The following is a 24170-nucleotide window of genomic DNA, read 5'->3' as shown; positions in this document are numbered from 1 at the left end:
ATTTTTCATATTTTTTTCAAATTTCCTATTATATTGGTTTTGGTAAGAGTAGAAGAAATTTTAACCTTGAATACATATTTTTCCTTAAGCACTGCATAAGGGGGATATACCTTAAGTATAGAGAGATAAGGTAGTTAGAATCGTGATATTGACCCACAAGATTTAACATAGTCAAGAATTTAGCACACAGAGAGAGTTATATTTCATCATATTACACTAATATACAATACACATATTTTTACACTATCACAGTAATAAAGATAATATTTTTTTAAAATATTTTTTAGATTTCAAAACATTTTTCCTGTAGTAGATGTGTAACACTTAAATTATACACAACTTGTCACTGAGACATACATTTGTTCACTATGAAACACTATTAACAAACACAGAAACAAATAAATTAATAAATAATTTTCCATCTACATAGAGCATATTCAAGAAGGAGGAATTGTAGCTTTAATACAAGTAATCTGAATTAGGAAATATATATATAAAAAAAAGGTAGTGCGGTGCAACACAATAAAATCAAACACAAATAGAACACAATTATCAAGTATTGATTGGTGGATCTGCTCCTACGGGAGGGTGTCTTAGTGAATTTTATTCTCTTTTCCTCTCACAACTATAATATCGGAATCATTTTTAAACAAGTAAAGAGATAAAGATCGTGTATAAGAATAGTATTTTTAGATACCAATTTTGTTTGTTTTCTTTTATTGACATTTGTTCTTACAATTTTTATAATGTCTATAAACATTTAGCTGGAAATGATTCTATAGACACTGTTGCGCAATTGCTTTGCCAGTGTTACTTTATACAGCAACAACCGGAAACGTTTTGGTTTTTTCACATACAGCGACTGGTCAGACAGAGACACTAATAGATACAAGATATATATACATTGTAAAGTAGTTGTGTGAGGTCCGTAGCGCATGCGCGGACAAGCTGTGTGTGAAGAGACCAATACCGCGGTGTATTTGTCCTAATTAAGATAACAGGTGTGCTGTAACGCAGGTAAGCATACGTAACAGGAAATGCTAAATGTTTATAAGAACTAAGGAATTCATTCTGTATTAGTCCCTGACGAAGTGCCTCCGGGCAGGAAACGCGTCGGACGTTTCATTCTTAGTGCTCCCTCCCGAGCAAACTTGTACCCAGTAATTTGACTTTAAATAAAGTCGGTTTTTACTTGCAAACAAGGCGGCTGATGTGTTTTCCTTGCAGCGGACTCATTACACATTACCTATATATATATATATATTTACATATATATATATATATTTACACATATACACACACACACATATATATATATATATATATATATATATATATATATATATATACATATACATATATACATATGGAAAGGTATAGAGATAGACAGGCGCACAGAGGCACACCTAGTGTAATACGTACAGAATATATGTACACACAATAAAAGATGAAATATCCGCACTCACTTGGCTTAACCTCACGATATGAGGTATTTTAAACGCACTTGTGTTAGTAAATGTTCCTTCTTTTGCTGATTCCTCAGTCCAGTCTCCTCCCACGTTCCTGTGGATAACCCAGTGACTTTGTTTTGGGATCCTAGTTGACCAGGGATTCCCCACAGTACTGAAGCAGGTCCCAATGTATAAAGGGTTAAAAGGGTATGAGGGAGTGACAGCTACTGGTATAATTTAAGCAATATGAGGTTAGTGAATAATTATAATACTAACACTATTGTGCCTTAAAACCAAGAGTTTAATATAGTACCATTGTAGTTATAACAAGCGAAGCATTAAAATACAACACCCACTCAGAGAACAAAAGCAGGTCTGATACTAAACAGAGCAATAGTAAAAAATAGAGCCGTAGTCAGTATTTGTACCAAGATCGATATTGTTGTAATCCTGATACAACAATATCCTTGAATACATATTTTTCCTTAAGCACTGCATAAGGGGGATATACCTTAAGTATAGAGAGATAAGGTAGTTAGAATCGTGATATTGACCCACAAGATTTAACATAGTCAAGAATTTAGCACACAGAGAGAGTTATATTTCATCATATTACACTAATATACAATACACATATTTTTACACTATCACAGTAATAAAGATAATATTTTTTTAAAATATTTTTTAGATTTCAAAACATTTTTCCTGTAGTAGATGTGTAACACTTAAATTATACACAACTTGTCACTGAGACATACATTTGTTCACTATGAAACACTATTAACAAACACAGAAACAAATAAATTAATAAATAATTTTCCATCTACATAGAGCATATTCAAGAAGGAGGAATTGTAGCTTTAATACAAGTAATCTGAATTAGGAAATATATATATAAAAAAAAGGTAGTGCGGTGCAACACAATAAAATCAAACACAAATAGAACACAATTATCAAGTATTGATTGGTGGATCTGCTCCTACGGGAGGGTGTCTTAGTGAATTTTATTCTCTTTTCCTCTCACAACTATAATATCGGAATCATTTTTAAACAAGTAAAGAGATAAAGATCGTGTATAAGAATAGTATTTTTAGATACCAATTTTGTTTGTTTTCTTTTATTGACATTTGTTCTTACAATTTTTATAATGTCTATAAACATTTAGCTGGAAATGATTCTATAGACACTGTTGCGCAATTGCTTTGCCAGTGTTACTTTATACAGCAACAACCGGAAACGTTTTGGTTTTTTCACATACAGCGACTGGTCAGACAGAGACACTAATAGATACAAGATATATATACATTGTAAAGTAGTTGTGTGAGGTCCGTAGCGCATGCGCGGACAAGCTGTGTGTGAAGAGACCAATACCGCGGTGTATTTGTCCTAATTAAGATAACAGGTGTGCTGTAACGCAGGTAAGCATACGTAACAGGAAATGCTAAATGTTTATAAGAACTAAGGAATTCATTCTGTATTAGTCCCTGACGAAGTGCCTCCGGGCAGGAAACGCGTCGGACGTTTCATTCTTAGTGCTCCCTCCCGAGCAAACTTGTACCCAGTAATTTGACTTTAAATAAAGTCGGTTTTTACTTGCAAACAAGGCGGCTGATGTGTTTTCCTTGCAGCGGACTCATTACACATTACCTATATATATATATATATTTACATATATATATATATATTTACACATATACACACACACACATATATATATATATATATATATATATATATATATATATATAGATATATATATATACATATGGAAAGGTATAGAGATAGACAGGCGCACAGAGGCACACCTAGTGTAATACGTACAGAATATATGTACACACAATAAAAGATGAAATATCCGCACTCACTTGGCTTAACCTCACGATATGAGGTATTTTAAACGCACTTGTGTTAGTAAATGTTCCTTCTTTTGCTGATTCCTCAGTCCAGTCTCCTCCCACGTTCCTGTGGATAACCCAGTGACTTTGTTTTGGGATCCTAGTTGACCAGGGATTCCCCACAGTACTGAAGCAGGTCCCAATGTATAAAGGGTTAAAAGGGTATGAGGGAGTGACAGCTACTGGTATAATTTAAGCAATATGAGGTTAGTGAATAATTATAATACTAACACTATTGTGCCTTAAAACCAAGAGTTTAATATAGTACCATTGTAGTTATAACAAGCGAAGCATTAAAATACAACACCCACTCAGAGAACAAAAGCAGGTCTGATACTAAACAGAGCAATAGTAAAAAATAGAGCCGTAGTCAGTATTTGTACCAAGATCGATATTGTTGTAATCCTGATACTGGCTGACTAATGCGCTCTATATATACATAAAACAAATGCAGTAATGGAGCCACAAAGGATAATCATAGGACCGTTACACTATTTAACACTGTGCAGCAGTCTGATCCTAATTCAGCTCCGTGTAAAACCACGCTGTGTGTAATGACGGTTTGGCGGGGGCGGAGCCTAACACCTTTCGTAACCAATCGGTAAAGGCCCCCCAACCTAGATGAATTTATACGTTAGCATATGGGCATTTAGCCTACTTCTGGCCCCTCAGTCGCCATCTTTGTTATGGGCAGCAGGCTGTCAGCAATGTCTAAGCCATATTGAGACTTGAAACAGTCATTTTTTTGCAGCGAGTGTCATAATCAATTTAGAACAATAATTGTTATAATACACATCCTCCAAAGACTTTAATCGTAACACATAGAGTTACAGTATTATATTCATGTTAACCCCCTACTTCTAGTGTTTCAGTATTGCAAGTTTAAACAGAAATGGCATAGTCAGTTCTATCTGAATGATACCAGTATAGTTAGAGAACAGTCAATACTGTATATATCTGTCTAAAACTCATATATATATATATAAAACCACAAATAATTAATAAATAAATATAGAGGTAACAGAGGGGGCAGCAGACCTCTGGAACTACGTAAAAGGGAAACATTCTGGATACACAAAATGGATACTCTGGAACCTAAGGGGTTAAATAAAGACATCGATCTAGCTGCCTTCCTCTAGCTCCATATAGACCTCTTTTATTATAATCTTTTATTACAAGCTTTTAATAATGGTTTATACAATTTTATAACTCCTTTACAATGGGTTTTATGAAGAATTTTAGTTTGGTTTCTTTTCACTGTTAGTATTTACACCCCTATATAATGAATTAATTATTTATGGTATTTATTATTCATCTATGATAACTGAGCATGTATATTGATTTATTTATTTTTCTCCAACATAGGTGTGTCCGGTCCACGGCGTCATCCTTACTTGTGGGATATTCTCTTCCCCAACAGGAAATGGCAAAGAGCCCAGCAAAGCTGGTCACATGATCCCCCCTAGGCTCCGCCTTCCCCAGTCATTCTCTTTGCCGTTGTACAGGCAACATCTCCACGGAGATGGCTTAGAGTTTTTTGGTGTTTAAATGTAGTTTTATTCTTCAATCAAGAGTTTGTTATTTTAAAATAGTGCTGGTATGTACTATTTACTCTGAAACAGAAAGGAGATGAAGATTTCTGTTTGTAAGAGGAAGATGATTTTAGCAACCGTTACTAAAATCGATGGCTGTTTCCACACAGGACTGTTGAGATGAAGTAACTTCAGTTGGGGGGAACAGTGTGCAGACTTTTGCTGCTTGAAGTATGACACATTTCTAACAAGACTTGGTAATGCTGGAAGCTGTCATTTTCCCTATGGGATCCGGTAAGCCATTTTAATAACAAGTTATAAAGGGCTTCACAAGGGCTTTAAAGACTGGTAGACATTTTTCTGGGCTAAAACGTTTGTTTTATAAACATGTTTAATGGTTTGTTACTTTGAGGAGTTATTTTTATCTTGGGAATTTTGATAAAAAAAACGGCAGGCACTGTATTGGACACCTTTTTCATTGGGGGCCTTCTCTAGTCATAGGCAGAGCCTCAGTTTCGCGCCACTAATGCGCAGTTGTTTTTTGGGAAGCAAAGCATGCAGATGCATGTGTGAGGAGCTCTGATACACTGAAAAAGCGTGCTGAAGGCGTCATTTGGTATCGTATTCCCCTCTGGGCTTGGTTGGGTCTCAGCAAAGCAGATACCAGGGACTGTATAGGGGTTAAATGTAAAAACGGCTCCGGTTCCGTTATTTTAAGAGTTAAGACTTTCAAATTTGGTGTGCAATACTTTTAAGGCTTTATGACACTGTGGTGAAATTTTGATGAATTTTGGACAATTCCTTCATACTTTTTCGCATATTCAGTAATAAAGTGTGTTCAGTTTAAAATTTAAAGTGACAGTAACGGTTTTATTTTAAAACGTTTTTTGTACTTTGTTATCAAGTTTATGCCTGTTTAACATGTCTGTACCATCAGATAGACTATGTTCTGTATGTCAGGAAGCCAAAGTTCCTTCTCATTTAAATAGATGTGATGCATGTGATAGTGAAAATGATGCCCAAGATGATTCCTCTAGTGAGGGGAGTAAGCATGGTACTGCATCATCCCCTTATGTGTCTACACCAGTCTTGCCCACACAAGAGGCCCCTAGTACATCTAGTGCGCCAATTCTTCTTACTATGCAACAATTAACGGCTGTAATGGATAATTCTATTAAAAACATTTTAGCCAAAATGCCCACTTATCAGCGAAAGCGCGACTGCTCTGTTTTAGATACTGAAGAGCATGAGGGCGCGGATGATAATGGTTCTGACATGCCCTTACACCAGTCTGAAGGGGCTAGGGAGGTTTTGTCTGAGGGAGAAATTTCAGATTCAGGAAAAATTTCTCAACAAGCTGAACCTGATGTTATTACGTTCAAATTTAAATTGGAACATCTCCGCGCTCTGCTTAAGGAGGTGTTATCTACTCTGGATGATTGTGACAATTTGGTCATTCCAGAGAAATTATGTAAGATGGACAAGTTCCTAGAGGTCCCGGTGCCCCCCGAAGCTTTTCCTATACCCAAGCGGGTGGCGGATATTGTAAACAAAGAATGGGAAAGGCCCGGCATACCTTTTGTCCCTCCCCCTATATTTAAGAAATTGTTTCCTATAGTCGACCCCAGAAAGGACTTATGGCAGACAGTCCCTAAGGTCGAGGGGGCGGTCTCTACTTTAAACAAACGCACTACTATCCCTATAGAAGATAGTTGTGCTTTCAAAGATCCTATGGATAAAAAGTTAGAAGGTTTGCTTAAAAAGATGTTTGTTCAGCAAGGTTACCTTCTACAGCCAATTTCATGCATTGTTCCTGTTACTACAGCAGCGTGTTTCTGGTTTGATGAACTAGAAAAGTCGCTAGATAAAGATACCTCTTATGAGGAGATTATGGACAGAATTCGTGCTCTTAAATTGGCTAACTCTTTTACTCTAGACGCTACCCTGCAATTAGCTAGATTAGCGGCGAAAAATTCAGGGTTTGCTATTGTGGCGCGCAGAGCGCTTTGGCTAAAGTCTTGGTCAGCGGATGCGTCATCCAAGAACAAATTGCTTAATATTCCTTTCAAGGGGAAAACGCTGTTTGGCCCTGACTTGAAAGAGATTATTTCAGATATCACTGGGGGAAAGGGCCATGCCCTTCCTCAGGATAGGTCTTTCAAGGCTAAAAATAAGCCTAATTTTCGTCCCTTTCGTAGAAACGGACCAGCCTCAAGTTCTACACCCTCTAAGCAAGAGGGTAATACGTCTCAAGCCAAGCCAGCCTGGAGGCCAATGCAAGGCTGGAACAAAGGTAAGCAGGCCAAGAAACCTGCTACTGCTACAAAGACAGCATGAGATGTTGGCCCCCGATCCGGGAACGGATCTGGTGGGGGGCAGACTTTCTCTCTTCGCTCAGGCATGGGCAAGAGATGTTCTGGATCCTTGGGCCCTAGAAATAGTCTCCCAAGGTTATCTTCTGGAATTCAAGGAGCTACCCCCAAGGGGAAGGTTCCACAGGTCTCAATTGTCTTCAGACCACATAAAAAAACAGGCATTCTTACATTGTGTAGAAGACCTGTTAAAAATGGGAGTGATTCATCCTGTTCCATTAAAAGAACAAGGGATGGGATTCTACTCCAATCTGTTCATAGTTCCCAAAAAAGAGGGAACATTCAGACCAATCTTGGATCTCAAGATCTTAAACAAATTTCTCAGGGTTCCATCGTTCAAAATGGAAACCATTCGAACAATTCTTCCTACCATCCAGGAAGGTCAATTCATGACCACGGTGGATTTAAAGGATGCGTATCTACATATTCCTATCCACAAGGAACATCATCAGTTCCTAAGGTTTGCCTTTCTGGACAAACATTACCAGTTTGTGGCACTTCCATTCGGATTAGCCACTGCCCCAAGAATTTTCACAAAGGTACTAGGGTCCCTTCTAGCGGTGCTAAGACCGAGGGGCATTGCAGTAGTACCTTACTTGGACGACATTCTGATTCAAGCGTCGTCCCTGCCACAAGCAAAGGCTCATACGGACATTGTCCTAGCCTTTCTCAGATCTCACGGGTGGAAAGTGAACGTAGAGAAAAGTTCTCTATCTCCGTCAACAAGAGTCCCCTACTTGGGAACAATAATAGACTCCTTAGAAATGAAGATTTTTCTGACAGAAGCCAGAAAATCAAAACTTCTAAACTCTTGTCAAGTACTTCATTCTGTTCTTCTTCCTTCCATAGCGCAGTGCATGGAAGTAATAGGTTTGATGGTTGCGGCAATGGACATAGTTCCTTTTGCGCGAATTCATCTAAGACCATTACAACTGTGCATGCTCAGACAGTGGAATGGGGATTATACAGACTTGTCTCCAACGATACAAGTAGATCAGAGGTCCAGAGATTCACTCCGTTGGTGGCTGACCCTGGACAACCTGTCACAAGGGATTTTCCATCCGGAAATCTTTGCCCAAATAACTCAATTATGGGGCATCCCAGACATGGATCTGATGGCGTCTCGCCAGAACTTCAAGGTTCCTTACTACGGGTCCAGATCCAGGGATCCCAAGGCGGCTTTAGTGGATGCACTAGTAGCACCTTGGACCTTCAACCTAGCTTATGTGTTCCCACCGTTTCCTCTCATTCCCAGGCTGGTAGCCAGGATCAAACAGGAGAGGGTATCGGTGATCTTGATAGCTCCTGCGTGGCCACGCAGGACTTGGTATGCAGACCTGGTGAATATGTCATCGGCTCCACCATGGAAGCTACCTCTGAGACAGGACCTTCTTGTTCAAGGTCCGTTCGAACATCCGAATCTGGCCTCACTCCAACTGACTGCTTGGAGATTGAACGCTTGATTTTATCAAAGCGAGGGTTCTCAGATTCTGTCATTGATACTCTTGTTCAGGCTAGAAAGCCTGTAACTAGAAAAATCTACCATAAAATATGGAAAAGATATATCTGTTGGTGTGAATCTAAAGGATTCCCATGGAACAAGATAAAAATTCCTAGGATTCTATCCTTTCTTCAAGAAGGTTTGGAGAAAGGATTATCTGCAAGTTCTTTGAAGGGACAGATTTCTGCTTTATCTGTTTTACTTCACAAAAAGCTGGCGGCTGTGCCAGACGTTCAAGCTTTTGTTCAGGCTCTGGTTAGAATCAAGCCTGTTTACAAAAATTTGACTCCTCCCTGGAGTCTCAATCTAGTTCTTTCAGTTCTTCAGGGGATTCCGTTTGAACCCCTACATTCCGTTGATATAAAGTTATTATCTTGGAAAGTTTTGTTTTTGGTTGCAATTTCTTCTGCAAGAAGAGTTTCAGAGTTATCTGCTCTGCAGTGTTCTCCTCCATATCTGGTGTTCCATGCAGATAAGGTGGTTTTGCGTACTAAACCTGGTTTTCTTCCGAAAGTTGTTTCTAACAAAAATATTAACCAGGAGATAGTCGTGCCTTCTTTGTGTCCTAATCCAGTTTCAAAGAAGGAACGTTTATTGCACAACTTGGATGTAGTTCGTGCTCTCAAATTTTACTTAGCAGCTACTAAGGATTTCAGACAAACATCTTCTTTGTTTGTTGTTTATTCTGGTAAAAGGAGAGGTCAAAAAGCAACTTCTACCTCTCTCTCTGGCTTAAAAGCATTATCCGATTGGCTTATGAGACTGCCGGACGGCAGCCTCCTGAAAGAATCACAGCTCACTCCACTAGGGCTGTGGCTTCCACATGGGCCTTCAAGAACGAGGCTTCTGTTGATCAGATATGTAAGGCAGCGACTTGGTCTTCACTGCACACTTTTACCAAATTCTACAAATTTGATACTTTTGCTTCATCTGAGGCTATTTTTGGGAGAAAGGTTTTGCAAGCCGTGGTGCCTTCCATCTAGGCGACCTGATTTGTTCCCTCCCATCATCCGTGTCCTAAAGCTTTGGTATTGGTTCCCACAAGTAAGGATGACGCCGTGGACCGGACACACCTATGTTGGAGAAAACAGAATTTATGCTTACCTGATAAATTACTTTCTCCAACGGTGTGTCCGGTCCACGGCCCGCCCTGGTTTTTAATCAGGTCTGATGATTTATTTTCTCTAACTACAGTCACCACGGTATCATATGATTTCTCCTATGCATATTCCTCCTTTACGTCGGTCGAATGACTGGGGAAGGCGGAGCCTAGGGGGGATCATGTGACCAGCTTTGCTGGGCTCTTTGCCATTTCCTGTTGGGGAAGAGAATATCCCACAAGTAAGGATGACGCCGTGGACCGGACACACCGTTGGAGAAAGTAATTTATCAGGTAAGCATAAATTCTGTTATTAATTATTTGTGGTTTTATATACATGATCGGAACAGCCAATAGAATGCGAGCTCAATCTGATTGGCTGATTGGATGAATCGGATTGAACTTGAATCTGATTGGCTGATTTAATCAGCCAGTCAGATTTTTCCTACCTTAATTCCGATTGGCTGATAGAATCCTATCAGCCAATCGAAATTCGAGGGACGCCATCTTGGATGACTTCATTTAAAGGAACCTTCATTCGTCGAGTAGGCGTCGGTTGAAGAGGATGGATCCGCGTCGGCTGGAAGAAGGTGGCTCCGCTCCGGATGGATGGATGAAGATAGAAGATGCCGCTTGGATGAAGATGTCTGCCGGTCCGGATGTCCTCTTCTGCCCGGATAGGATGAAGACTTCTGCCGGTCTGGATGTCCTCTTCTGCCCCATCGGATGAAGACTTCGGCCTGGCTGGGTGAAGATGACTCAAGGTAGGGAGATCTTCAGGGGGGTAGTGTTAGGTTTATTTAAGGGGGGTTTGGGTTAGAGTAGGGGTATGTGGGTGGTGGGTTTTAATGTTGGGGGGTTGTATTTTTTTTTACAGGCAAAAGAGCTGATTACTTTGGGGCATGCCCTTTTAAGGGCTGGTAAAAGAGCTGGTTACTTTTTAATTTAGAATAGGGTAGGTACCTTTATTATTTTGTTTTTTTTTTATTTTATTAGGGGGCTTAGAGTAGGTGTAATTAGCCTAATATTCTTGTAATCTTTTTTTATTTTTTATAATTTAGTGTTTTTTTTTTTTTTGTAATTTAGTTTAGTTTATTTAATTGTATGTAATTGTAGGTAATTTATTTAATTAATTTATTGATAGTGTAGTGTTAGGTTTAATTGTAACTTAGGTTAGGATTTATTTTACAGGTAATTTTGTAATTATTTTAACTAGGTAGCTATTAAATAGTTAATAACTATTTAATATCTATTGTACCTAGTTAAAATAAATACAAAGTTGCCTGTAAAATAAATATAAATCCTAAAATAGCTACAATATAATTATTCGTTATATTGTAGCTATATTAGGGTTTATTTTACAGGTAAGTATTTAGTTTTAAATAGGAATACTTTAGTTAATAAGATTTAATTTATTTCGTTAGATTAAAATTATATTTAATTTAGGTGGCTGTTACGGTTAGGGTTAGACTTAGCTTTAGGGGTTAATACATTTATTAGAGTAGCGGCGAGGTCCGGTCGGCAGATTAGGGGTTAATACTTGAAGTTAGGTGGCGGCGACTTTGGGGGGGGGCAGATTAGGGGTTAATACTATTCATTATAGGGTTTGCGAGGCGGGAGTGCGGCGGTTTAGGGGTTAATAACTTTATTAGAGTAGCGCCGAGGTCCGGTCGGCAGATTAGGGGTTAATAAGTGTAGTTAGGTGGCGGCGACGTTGGGGGGGCAGATTAGGGGTTAATAAATATTATGTAGGTGTCGGCGATGTTAGGGGCAGCAGATTAGGGGTACATAGGTATAATGTAGGTTGTGGCAGTGTCCCGAGCGGCAGATTAGGGGTTAATAATATAATGCAGGTGTCAGCGATAGCGGGGGCGGCAGATTAGGGGTTAATAAGTGTAAGGTTAGGGGTGTTTAGACTCGGGGTTCATGTTATGGTATTAGGGGCAGACTTAGAAAGTGTTTCCCCATAGGAAACAATGGGGCTGCGTTGGGAGCTTAACGCTGCTTTTTTGCAGGTGTTAGGTTTTTTTTCATCCCAAACTGCCCCATTGTTTCCTATGGGGGAATTGTGCATGAGCATATTTTGCCAGCTTACCGCTACCGTAAGCAACGCTGGTATTGAGGGTTGAAGTGGCGGTAAATTCGGCTCAACGCACCCTTTTTGGAGCCTAACGCAGCCCTTCAGACAACTCTAAATACCAGCGTTGTCTTAAGGGTGCGTTGGGAAAAAAAGCTGCGTTAGCTACGCGGGTCTTTACCGACAAAACTCTAAATCTAGCCGATTGTGAGCAATAACATCCACCCCACCCACCCCTTTAAGACAGAGGGATATGAGTAAAACAAAAAACACCTACCCCTTTAAGACACGCAGTTTGAGGGCATATAATGGTATGAATATCTGACAAAATCCTCCCCACCTGCCCCTTTAAGAATAAAACACTTTATTGGATATGAAACATATGGCTGTCACACATGAGCAGTTTGAGGGGTATTATTATCGGACAAAATCCCCTCTGCTTCTACTGAGCATGCATGGGGTTGAGTTGCCTGTTTAAGAGGTAAATGTCTCTCCCTTCAGAATTTGCTACCAGTAGCTCTGTGCATGCCTAATTGAATTCCATACATTCCTTTCAGTCAGCTGTGGAATGCAATTACCTCATACTGAGCATGCTCAGTTCGAGGGTAGCAAAATCCTACGGGCGTGAAAATCAGATAGAACACCGTCGTTTGGATGAGGTTGGGCCTCTTGCGCATGCGCATTGAGTGCCACACCTCCAGCAGCTGACTCACGTGATCTAAAGTGATGTGGTATACAAATTCCTATGCGGTATACCAGTTTCTTTAGAACACCGGATCTTCCGTCTACACCTCACTGGTATGCTCAGATCACATGGTGCCCCAGACATCACTCCTTCGATCCTTCGCTCTCCAGCAAAAGACAGGTATGGAAATCAGCTTAAAACTGAACCTCCAAGTTGGGAAAAGCGCCACCAAAGATGTAAGGCTGCTATAAATCAGGCAAAGATATACAATCCCAGAGAAGACGAGGAGGAGCAGCCTGGGTTAAAAGTCAAATTTTATTCTCACAAATTAAAAGAATATTGCTCCATGGATAGGCAATAGACAAATGGAGACTAATACAAAGTATAAAGATACAGTATACGCGTTTCGGCGTTAGCCACACTCACTACCGTTAAAAAAGTGCACACTTGTGCTAGTTTAAAAAGGGGGTGCTTGATTCCCATTGGTTTGAACCAGAAACCAGTCCAACCAATCACTTAGTACCAGTCATTGCTTGTGTACAAACTAAGCAATCATTCAAAATAGTTCCATTAATCACAAAGTTACATAAGATAGTTAAATTATGCAAAACTCCTACACATAAGACAGATATTGACAATAATAGAAAAGGGGACTCGCAAACTGGGCATATTGACAATCATGACAGTAAATCCTATACTATTAATGTAAACCATTATCCATATGAATATCTACTTAGCATTAAATAACGTTATTGTTAAATACAGGATAAAAGATATACAACATATCTCTGTCTATGAAAGTTTAATACAAAATCTTCTAGAAGTGCCTAATTAAGTAGAGAATCATAATGATCGATATAACAAGGAGTCTGATGACGGGCATTATAGCCCGAAAACGTTTACTCTAATGAGATTGAAATAAAGCACTAATTTTTTTGGTTATACGAAGAGTGCCTCTGTTCACTTGAACCACCAATACTTTTATATATATAGATAAGTAGAAGAAAGTGCACTCCAAAGGACTTACTTGTAGATCCACTTTATTTGTGAACTTTCTTCTACTTATCTACACATACTGTTTGTTGCACCCAAGGCAGCTGATTGGAACGTTTGGAGTGCACTTTGTCCACAAATCTATATATATATATATATATATATATATATATATATATATATATATATATATATATATATATATATATATATATATGCACCAGTGTATGGGAAGATCAAAGTCCCCTATAGAACTAGTGTATATTTTAAGGAAGGATAATAATAGTATGTTTGGATGTTGTTAGAATTAATACGATTAATACGTGTGAAACTAACTCCAGGTAAAACAGTAACTTATTATGTATTTGATGGTACACCCCAAATTGTAAATATGTACACATCAGTTACCTGTGAGAATATGTGATGAAACTCATCACATATAAGAGTTCACTCCCAATAATTTATTAGATCATATTCTGCATTGAGTCCTAGTGGGACCTTGGCAGATAGCTTGAAGATCCATAACATCTCCCGTTTTTCCAAGAGTTTCTGTCTGTCCCCACCTCGCCTGGGGGGGGGGGATCTTGTCAATTGCTAGCCACTTGAGGCTGGAAACATTTTTCCCATGTACACTGACAAAATGTTGAACTATGGGTGAAGTGGACTTTCCTATATTTATAGTTGAGACGTTCTCTGATTTGAGATCTGATGTCACGGGTCGTGAGTCCGACATATTGTATATTGCACGTTGTACAAGTGATAAGATAAATCACAAAATTCGATGTGCAGTTCAAATAGTAATTTATGTCGAACGACCGACCCGTGACAGCAAATGTAAAGGTATCAGAGATGTCAATGTAGTCGCAAGCCTTGCATCTACTACTCCCACACCTGAACATTCCCTTGCTAGTAAGCCATGAACTAGTTGTGGCAGGTGTTTTTGGCAGGAATGTGGGGGATAGGTAGTTCCCCAATGACTTGTTTCTCCTATAAGAGCACCTGATGCCACTCTTGACACAGTCAATGATTTTGTCATCTGCCACAAGTAGTTTAATATGCTTCCTTACGACATTGCAGATATGATAATAATCAATGCTATAGTCGGTTACAAATGTGACCTGGTTAGGTTTGTCAGTAGTGGGGTGTGTATTTTTATCCACCAAAAGAGTGGATTTATTGATGTCCTTGACTTATATAATGGATCTTTTTATGATATCCTCTTTCTTGCAAACGATCCACTAGATCTCTCTGGTGTTGTAAAAATTTTTTTTTCAGTAGAGCAGTTTCTCTTGGTCCTAATTAGTTGTCCTTTGGCATTAGAATAAGATACATTTTTAGGCTGACAACTACTGGCATGTAACACAGAGTTACCTGATATTGGTTTCCTATAAATGCTGCTTTCCACTGTATCCTCTGGAGTGCCACTGAGTCTGATGTCTAGGAAATTAAAGGGACATTATACACTCATTTTTTCTTTGCATAAATGTTTTGTAGATGATCTATTTATATAGCCCATAAAGTTGTTTTTTTTAAATAAATGTATAGTTTTGTTTATTTTTAAATAACATTGCTCTGATTTTCAGACTCCTAACCAAGCCCCAAAGTTTTATGTGAATACTGTCAGCTACCTTCTCCAGCTTGCTCCTGTTTGTGTAAAGGGTCTTTTCATATGCAAAAGAAGGGGGAGGGGGAGTGTCTTATTTGCCACTTGCAGTGGGCTTTCCAGCTACCTTTTCAACAAAGCCAAACTGACAGCTTCTAAGTAAGTTTTTAAACAGTTTTATACAGTTTTTATATCAGTATCTGTGCATATTATTCTTTAAAGTAGTGTCTATTACTTGCAGTTATATGAAAATGAGTGTATACTGTCCCTTTAATAGATGAGTCAGACATTTCAAAAGTAAAATTGAGATTCGCATCATTTGTGTTGATGTACTCAATAAAATGAATCAATTCTCCCTGGTCTCCTTGCTACACAAACAGGAGATCATCAATAAACCATTCATAATACACAATGTTCTTTCGAAAGGGGTTCAAATCTCCAAAGATGTGGGACAGCTCCCACCAACCCATGCACAGGTTGGCATAGGAAGGGGCAAATGTAGCCCCCATAGCTGTCCCACATCTCTGGAGATAAAAAACCTTGTCAAATTCAAAGTAATTATGACATAGGAGAAACTTGGTCACAACAACAAATTTGCGAAAATCTGTGCTCAAATTAGAGTATTTAAATAACAGAGATTTTAGGGCCATTAAATCAACAGCATGAGGAATAGAGGAATATAAAGCAGTGACATCCACTGTCAACCAACAATAGAAGGAATTCCACTGCATATCATTCATTATTCTCAGTACATGTTTGGTATAACGAAGATAGCTATGCAATAGCTGTACCAAAGGATACAGAATAGCATCCAACCATTCAGATACATGTTTAAATAAAGAGCCTATGCCACAGACTATAGGGCGTCCTTTTACATTTACCAGAGACTTGTGCACCTTCAGGAGGTGGTGGAATACTGGAATAACGGGGTGAGAAACATAGAGATCATCAAAAAATCTTTGATCTATAAACCCTTGTTCAAGACCATCATCCAGAAGGTGCGTCAAGTGTACCTGGTATTTCCTCGTTGGGTCAGCTGATAAAACAGGATATTGTGTGTTATCTGTAAGTTGGCATAGGGCCTCATCCCTGTATACCTGCCTGTCCATCACCACAACGGAGCTCCCCTTGTAGGCTGCTATATTGTCATTAGTTTGGTCCTTCAGAGCTTGTCTTTGATTTTTTGTTCTTATTGAGTGCTAGATCTCTAAGATCTTTCTCCACTCTATTATAGAATTTTTCTACACGGGGGCCCCAACTGTGGATGGGATAGAAGGTTGAAGGTTTCTTATAGCACACAAATGTTTCAATATCATTGTATGAGGTTTCGACACCTGTTTCAATAGCTAATCTGTCTAATGAGTTAACATCACATGTTTCAGAAAAACACAGATTAGTGTTCAGATCTATTCTGGCCATGTTGTTTTGTATGCTCCTGCCGCTCAAATCTGTAACAGACTGTGCATCACTACCAGAGAAATCTTTCTTTAATGTGAAATTGCGGACTAGATGATTCACGTCTATCATAGTTTTGAATGCATTAAATCCGATGAGGGGTACAAAACCCAAACTAAGCAATTTAACATGTGATGCACTCAAAACAACTTTAGACTAATTTATAACACTGATGGTTTGTATTTGTTGGCTTGCTTCGCCTCTCTGAGAGTGTATCTGTTCTGTTGTTCTACTGTAGTTGCCCCTCCCCCTCCTTGGTTCCTCTGGGTCACAGAAAAAACCTGGTCAATCTGACTTGTGCCTGAGTGTGAGCTAGCAGAGGATAAAGTGTCCCCAATAGTAGAGGGTGCTATCTGTAAAGAATGGCTAGAAGAGCTCTTGTATTTCTCTATTTCCTTAGGTCTAGTGACTGGCTGTATAGCTAAGTCCTGAATGTGTGTAGCATGCAAAGCTGTTTCTTGATTTTGTTTAAGAATACCTGGTCTGTCCTTTTTGGAATTATCAGAAACTGTGGGATTACGTTCTTCACCTGAATCCACATCACTGTCTGAAAAAGTAACCATGTTACCACTGGGTGACCTGGACCCCTGACTCCTATTGTTTGATCTCCCATGACTTCTATTTCTATTGTGGTATCTACGTGTTTGGAACCTTTGTGTCTTATTCCAGACATGTACAGTGTTAGTGTCATAGTCAGCCTGATCTCTCAAATCTCAAATACTTTGTTTGATTAACATTCATAATATTGGCTTTGATGCTGGCCACAGACTTTCTCAGTATATCATCAAATCTGGGATAATCAATCTCATGTTTACGTAGATTTAACTCTACTTGTATAAGCTGTATGTCATTCCTGATAAGAGAAAGCTGTTTCACTTTATAAGTTACCAGCAACACCATAAGCCTAATAGAGCATAAACTAAGTATGTCATCCCAAAAGTTTTTAAATTCAGTGTCCTCCACCTCAAAGGTGGGATATTTGGTGATCTGTAGATCCCTAGGTACCAAGTTCAAATCTATATATTTTCTTGGAGTCCAAATGTCCCACTGTAGCTCGGTCTCCTTCACACATAGCTTATCCATATCCTCAAATAAGTCACTCAATGCATAATCGGATTTACTAGTTGAAAAAACTTTTGCCAATTCTGTATACAGCTCTTCTCTTGGGACCGCTGGTAGGAGTGAGTAAAATTGTGTGCCCTCCATGGAAAGATAACCCTCAGACAGTATAGAACTCAGTCCTGCAGTGCTGCCTGTAGCACTTAAGAAACAGAAAACCACAAAAAGAGTGCTGGGCTGAGTGAGTCCTGAATGTGGCTCGTTGTATAACATTAAGGCAGTTCCCAAATGTGCGAGTCCTACTATGTGGGTAAGTGATCATACAGTCTTATAAAGCACAAACACCCTCTCAATATCAAACCACTATTTCATAGCTCTTACGTTTGCTGCTGTCTCACTGCCAATATAGAGAGGGAACAGAGTTACCTGTGTGAAGACTGTGATGTAACGGGGATGGACTCACTATGACTTTCTGCAGTGTTTGCAGTCGTAATTCTGTGACAGTCGATCCCTTGTCCTGTAGTGCTGAGAGAGAGCACCCTCCTGGGTGACAGGTTCAGTGCCAATGATTCAGGCTAAACCACTTAGCGAGCAGGTGACATATGATCACTTCCGCGCTTCTCTGTACCTTCCAGCATGGACGCCGGATCCTCCGTCTACACCTCACTGGTACGCTCAGATTACGTAGTGCCCCAGACGTCACTCCTTCGATTCTTCGCTCTAGAACAAAGGACAGGTATGGAAATCAGCTGAAAACGGAACCTCCAAGTTGGGAAAAGCACCACCAAAGAGGGAAGGCTGCTTCAAATCAGGCAAAGATCCTAGAGAAGACGAGGAGGAGCAGCCTGGGTTAAAAGTCAAATTGTATTCTCACAAATTAAAAGAATATTGCTCCATAGATAGGCAATGGAGACTAATACAAAGTATAAAGATACAGTATACGCGTTTCAGCGTTAGCCGTACTCATTACTGTTAAAAAAGTGCACACTTTTGCTAGTTTAAAAAGGGTGTGCTTGATTCCCATTGGGTTGAACCAGAAACCGGTCCAACCAATCACTTAGTACCAGTCATTGCTTGTGTACAAACTAAGCAATCATTCAAAATAGTTCCATTAATCACAAAGTTACATAAATTATACAAAACCCTGACACATAAGACAGATATTGACAATAATAGAAAAGGGGGCTCGCAAACTGGGCATATTGGCATTCATGAAGTGTAAATCCTATACTATTAATGTAAACCATTATCCATATAAATATCTACTTAGCATTAAATAACATTATTGTTAAATACAGGATAAAAGATATACAATATATCTCTGTCTATAAAAGTTAAATACAAAATCTTCTAGAAGTGCCTAATTAAGCAACGAATCATAATGATCGATATAACAAAATTTACTTCTAGTACAAAGAAATATCTATATCTATATATATATATATATATATATATATATATATGCACCAGTGTATGGGAAGATCAAAGTCCCCCTATAGAACTAGTGTATATTTTAAAGAAGGATAATAATAGTATGTGTGGATGTTGTTAGAATTAATATGATTAATACGTGTGATACTAACTTCAGGTAAAACAGTAACTTATTATGTATCTGATGGTACACCCCAAATTGTAAATATGTACACATCAGTTACCTATGAGATTATGTGATGAAACTCATCACATATAAGAGCTCACTCCCATTAATTTATTATATCATATTCTGCATTGAGTCCTAGTGGGACCTTGGTAGATAGCTTGAAGTTTCATAACATCTCCCTCTTTTCCAAGAGTTTCTGTCTGTCCTCACCTCGCCGGGGGGGGGGGGGAATCTTGTCAATTGCTAGCCACTTATGCAGTGTAGGTTACAATCTCTAAAGCTAGACAATTATGGCACTGACAAATGAGGCAAGTAGGCAACTTGGGAAATGGAGGCATGCACTGAAATAAGCATGGACATAACTGCTAGGGGTTTTCAGGTGATCCACTTGATGCTATCATTAACAGATATTCTTTGTGTCCTCATATAGACATATACAAACATATTTATTGCATATATGTGCAGAGTATTTGAGCATTTAATTGTTTTAGGTAGGAACCATTTTAATATGTCAAAGGCACTTGGAAATCAGGCAAAATCTCAAATCTTATGAAATATGGAAGCCTTATTATTCTATAGTAGTTCTGCTTACATACAAAGCCAGTACAAAAAAATGGTGTTTTGCAGGGGAATAATATATTGTAATACTACAAATTTAAAGTGTTTTTTTTTTCATTATAGGCAAGTTGTTTCACCCTCATTGGGGCTCTTAAGTATGATGTAGGTGCTATGTTATTGTACTCAAGCATTGATTGTAGGCTTATGGCTATATGCCAGTTTTGCTGATGATTACATTCATTTTCGTAATCACACTTACAAAGCGTAAAATGAATGCTTGAGCAGAACAGCAGCACCAACCATAGACAGCCTGTTTGGCCCATTTAGGGCTCATCCATCCATTTCATTAATCTTAGTAAAAACAAATATACTTATCTGTGTACAATTGCATAATTCAAAATCCATTTCAATATAATAGGGAGCCCTATAGCAAAAGGTGGCATGCTCGAGGACATCAGCATCAAACATAATGACTTGAGTGAGAAAGAGTTCCAAAGTAGCAAAACAGACTGCCTATGGTTGATGCTGTGTTATTTAAGCCTCATGTATTTCACAGTTTGTTACACTACTGGTTTAAACTGATGAGGCAGCATAAGGGGTGCCATAGTAGAAATGCATTTTGAATTAGTAGTACACTCTGTGGGATAATTTGTATATTCTATCCATTGTATATTTATTCCTTTCTGAACTAATTCAATGGAGGGTTTATCTCACTCTATTAACAACAATACATTTATTTGGTACAATGGGAGTCCCCCCTGCTCTAAAGGATTTCCATGGGTGTAAGTGCAGACCCTGTTCCAATGATTTTACAATCTAGTGTTTCAGTGCTTTGCTCAAATAGCTTACAAGCTTGTATTTAAGGAGAACTTACCTCTGGGTACTTACAGTGTAGATAAATAAAAGAAATCCCTGATGTAAGACTGCACTCACTTCAGTCTTCCTGTCTCTACCAGTATTCCAGTCTTCGTTATACTGCTTGCCATATATGAATCAGTCTATGCACATCTTGTAAGTATTTTTCATCCAATGCAAGAAGATAGGTGCATGACACACTGTACCTTATAATGCAGTATTTTTTATAATGCAGTATTTTTTTCAGTTTCTAATCTGAGGTATAAAATACAGGACCATCCCAGAGATGTATCAAATCTTGTGCTTCACTAGGACTCTGCTTCAAAAATCCAATAGTAGTACTTGTACCACAGTGGCTGTAGACATTTAAGTTTAGTGTCACAGATATGGTAGTCCTTGTTCCAAGGTGCTGCAGTTTTCAGATAAAATTGTAAACCAGCTGCAAAGTGCTTATAACCTAGTAGTATATAAGTGCAAACATATTAATCATATCATTGTATTCTCTTAGCCAAGATCCTTAACATTATTACATTATACAGATATGTGCAGTGAGAGTTGATTTAAGCCATTCAATTTTATTTAATATCAGTTTATTAACGTTATAGCAGTGTAAGTGTAATTATGCTTTATTGTTGGTGTTATGATTCAAGTTCTAGTGTCACAGAGATGATTTGTATATCTTATATCAATAAGCCTTAAAAGTACAGAAAGCTTTAAACATACAGAACCAAATTAAAGCTAAAGATTTTTATGAAATGGGAAAGTAAAGGAAAAGCGTGACAGAAATGTAAGAAATGATCTGACCTCTGCTGGCCAGATGTGCATCAGTCTGATCTGAATTTATTTCAGATCGCCAGTTGTCTTTTCTTCATCTGGGTCAAGCAGAACAAACTGCTGCATCAGATGCTGCACCTTACAGTACAGTGTTTAATGAGGGTCCCAGCACCAGTGAGTTTGCAGCTTGAGGACATCTTCCATCAGCGTGTATACTGCTGGCCAGATGTGCATCAGTCTGATCTGAATTTATTTCAGATCACCAGTTGTCTTTTCTTCATCCGGGTCAAGCAGAAAAAACTGCTGCATCAGATGATACACCTTACAGTACAGTGTTTAATGAGGGTCCCAGCACCAGTGAGTTTGCGCCGTGAGGACATCTGCCATCAGCATGTTAACTGCTAGCCAGATACGCATCAGTGAGTCTGCAGCATATAAATTGCAGACCCATGCCGCAGGGTTTAAATTCTAGGCCTTTTCTAGGAATTCTTGCTTTAAAGCATTTGCAGACTAATGATGCAGTGATTCTTACCATCCTTAAAGCTGGTTTAAAGCCTTTACTGCCCACTGCAAGTCTTATAAAGATATGTAGAGGAAGCACAGCAAGGCATTAGTGTGTTCTGTAGTTATGGCTATAATACTTATAATGCTATAATATGTTTAAAATAATTATTTTAAAAATTAAAATATTAAATTATATGTATTTTTAAATAAAGGTATGAAGATAATATTGATCATTATTATGTACAGTTTGTATGATATGTTTTGTCTGTACTGGTGCCCATAGGAAGCTACAAAGTTAAGCTATTACTTCTGACATTTATCAGTATTATTTTACAATGTATATAAATTTGATTTAGTATTATTTAGTTACTGAGTTGGGGTGATCATGGTAACACTACCTGTAGTAATTGGTGTTCATATAAGCACATATAGAGAGCTGTGGTTGTCAAGCACTAGCTGTACTGTAATGTGCTAGCTGTGAGATAAAGATATTATATAACTAATATTTACATGTCAGTTAATACTGAAGCTCAGCAGGATCAGTCTGGCAACTCTAGTAAAGTAAGCAGCAGTTTTGAGGGTGTGGATTTGTGTTGTCAGTTGGTTTTGTGACATAACTGCTGCATCACATAAGCCACTCCCCTAAGGCTGTAACCATGACAACCAGGGCCGGTTTTTAAATAAGGCCAACTAGGCAGCCACCTTAGAGTGCTTCAGCAGGGGGGCACAATCTTGCTTAGAGCAGGCAGCTGTTGCAGCAAGCAGCATGGTGATCTAAGTCAATAGTGCACTCCTCCCATGCTGGCTCCTCCACCACATTGGTAATGTTTTTGCTTGCAATCCTTGGGGATTTTTTTAAGTCCATCAATGTTAGAGATAGTTCGGCAAAAGTGTAGTGACACTTTCTGAGTGTGGAGACGATCACAGCATGCTGAAGCAGCAGGAGGGAGGGGCCGCAGAGCGTTATTCACATACTGAAGTCAGAGCAGGAAGCCTTCAGGGGACCAAGGTAACCGTGATGTAAGGAAACTGGGAGTCCTTTAAGCTGACTGACAGCTGCAGTGGCAAATTACCTTTAGAAGAGCAGCTAACCACTACCACATGTAGAGCAGCATGGAACAAGACTTTCTGCAATGGCGCTTCATTGAGCTGACAGGTTTGTTAATTATTTACACTGATCACTGTACCTCACTCACAGGCAGTGTAGCTGCAGCACCAAGGAGTTAAGCTAGAGAAGTAACTGTCCCTTACACAGGAGATGTAAGTTATAAATGCCTGTACTGTTATGTATAATTCTCAAAACTAAATATGCAGCAGGTTTTCTCAGATTTATTGATTAAAAAAACAACTGAACAAACATTTCTCAGTAGACAGTATGTGAAAAACATTTTATTTTATTAGAAATGTAAACTTAATTATCTAGTTCTGTTTAAATCATGTTGTGTCTACATATCTGTCTGTATCTCTTTCCTTCTGTTTGTTTTTGTCTGCCTGTATCTATCTAATATCTATCTGTTGTCTGTCTATCTATCTGTATATTCCTTGCTGTCTATCTATATATCTGTCTGCCTCTACCTTGCTGTCTGTCTATCTGTATCTGCCTTCCTGTCTGTCTGTCTATCTATCTGTATCTGCATTGCTGTCTATCAGTACCTGCCTTGCCATTGCTGTCTGTCTATCTATCTGTATCTGCCTTTCTGTCTGTCTAGCTGTATCTGCCATGCTGTCTGTCTATCTATCTATCTATCTATCTATCTATCTATCTATCTATCTATCTATCTAGCTATCTGTATCTGCCATGCTGTCTGTCTATTTATCTATCTATATGTATCTGCCTTAATGTCTGTCTATCTGTATCTACCATGATGTCTGTCAATCTGTATCTGCCATGCTGTCTACATAGCTATCTGTATCTGCCTTGCTGTCTGTCTATCTATTTTTATCTGCCTTGATGTCTGTCTATCTGTATCTGCCATGCTGTCTGTCTATCTATCTATCTATCTATCTATATATCTATCTGTATCTGCCTTTCCGTCTGTCTATATGTATATGCCATGCTGTCTGTCTATCTATCTATCTATCTATCTATCTATCTATCTATCTATCTATCTATCTGTATCTGCCTTGCTGTCTATCTTTCTGAATCTGTCTATCTAT

This window comes from Bombina bombina, chromosome 5 (assembly GCF_027579735.1).
Source record: "Bombina bombina isolate aBomBom1 chromosome 5, aBomBom1.pri, whole genome shotgun sequence".
NCBI lineage: Eukaryota > Metazoa > Chordata > Amphibia > Anura > Bombinatoridae > Bombina > Bombina bombina.
Note: the sequence above shows the minus strand (reverse complement) of the source record.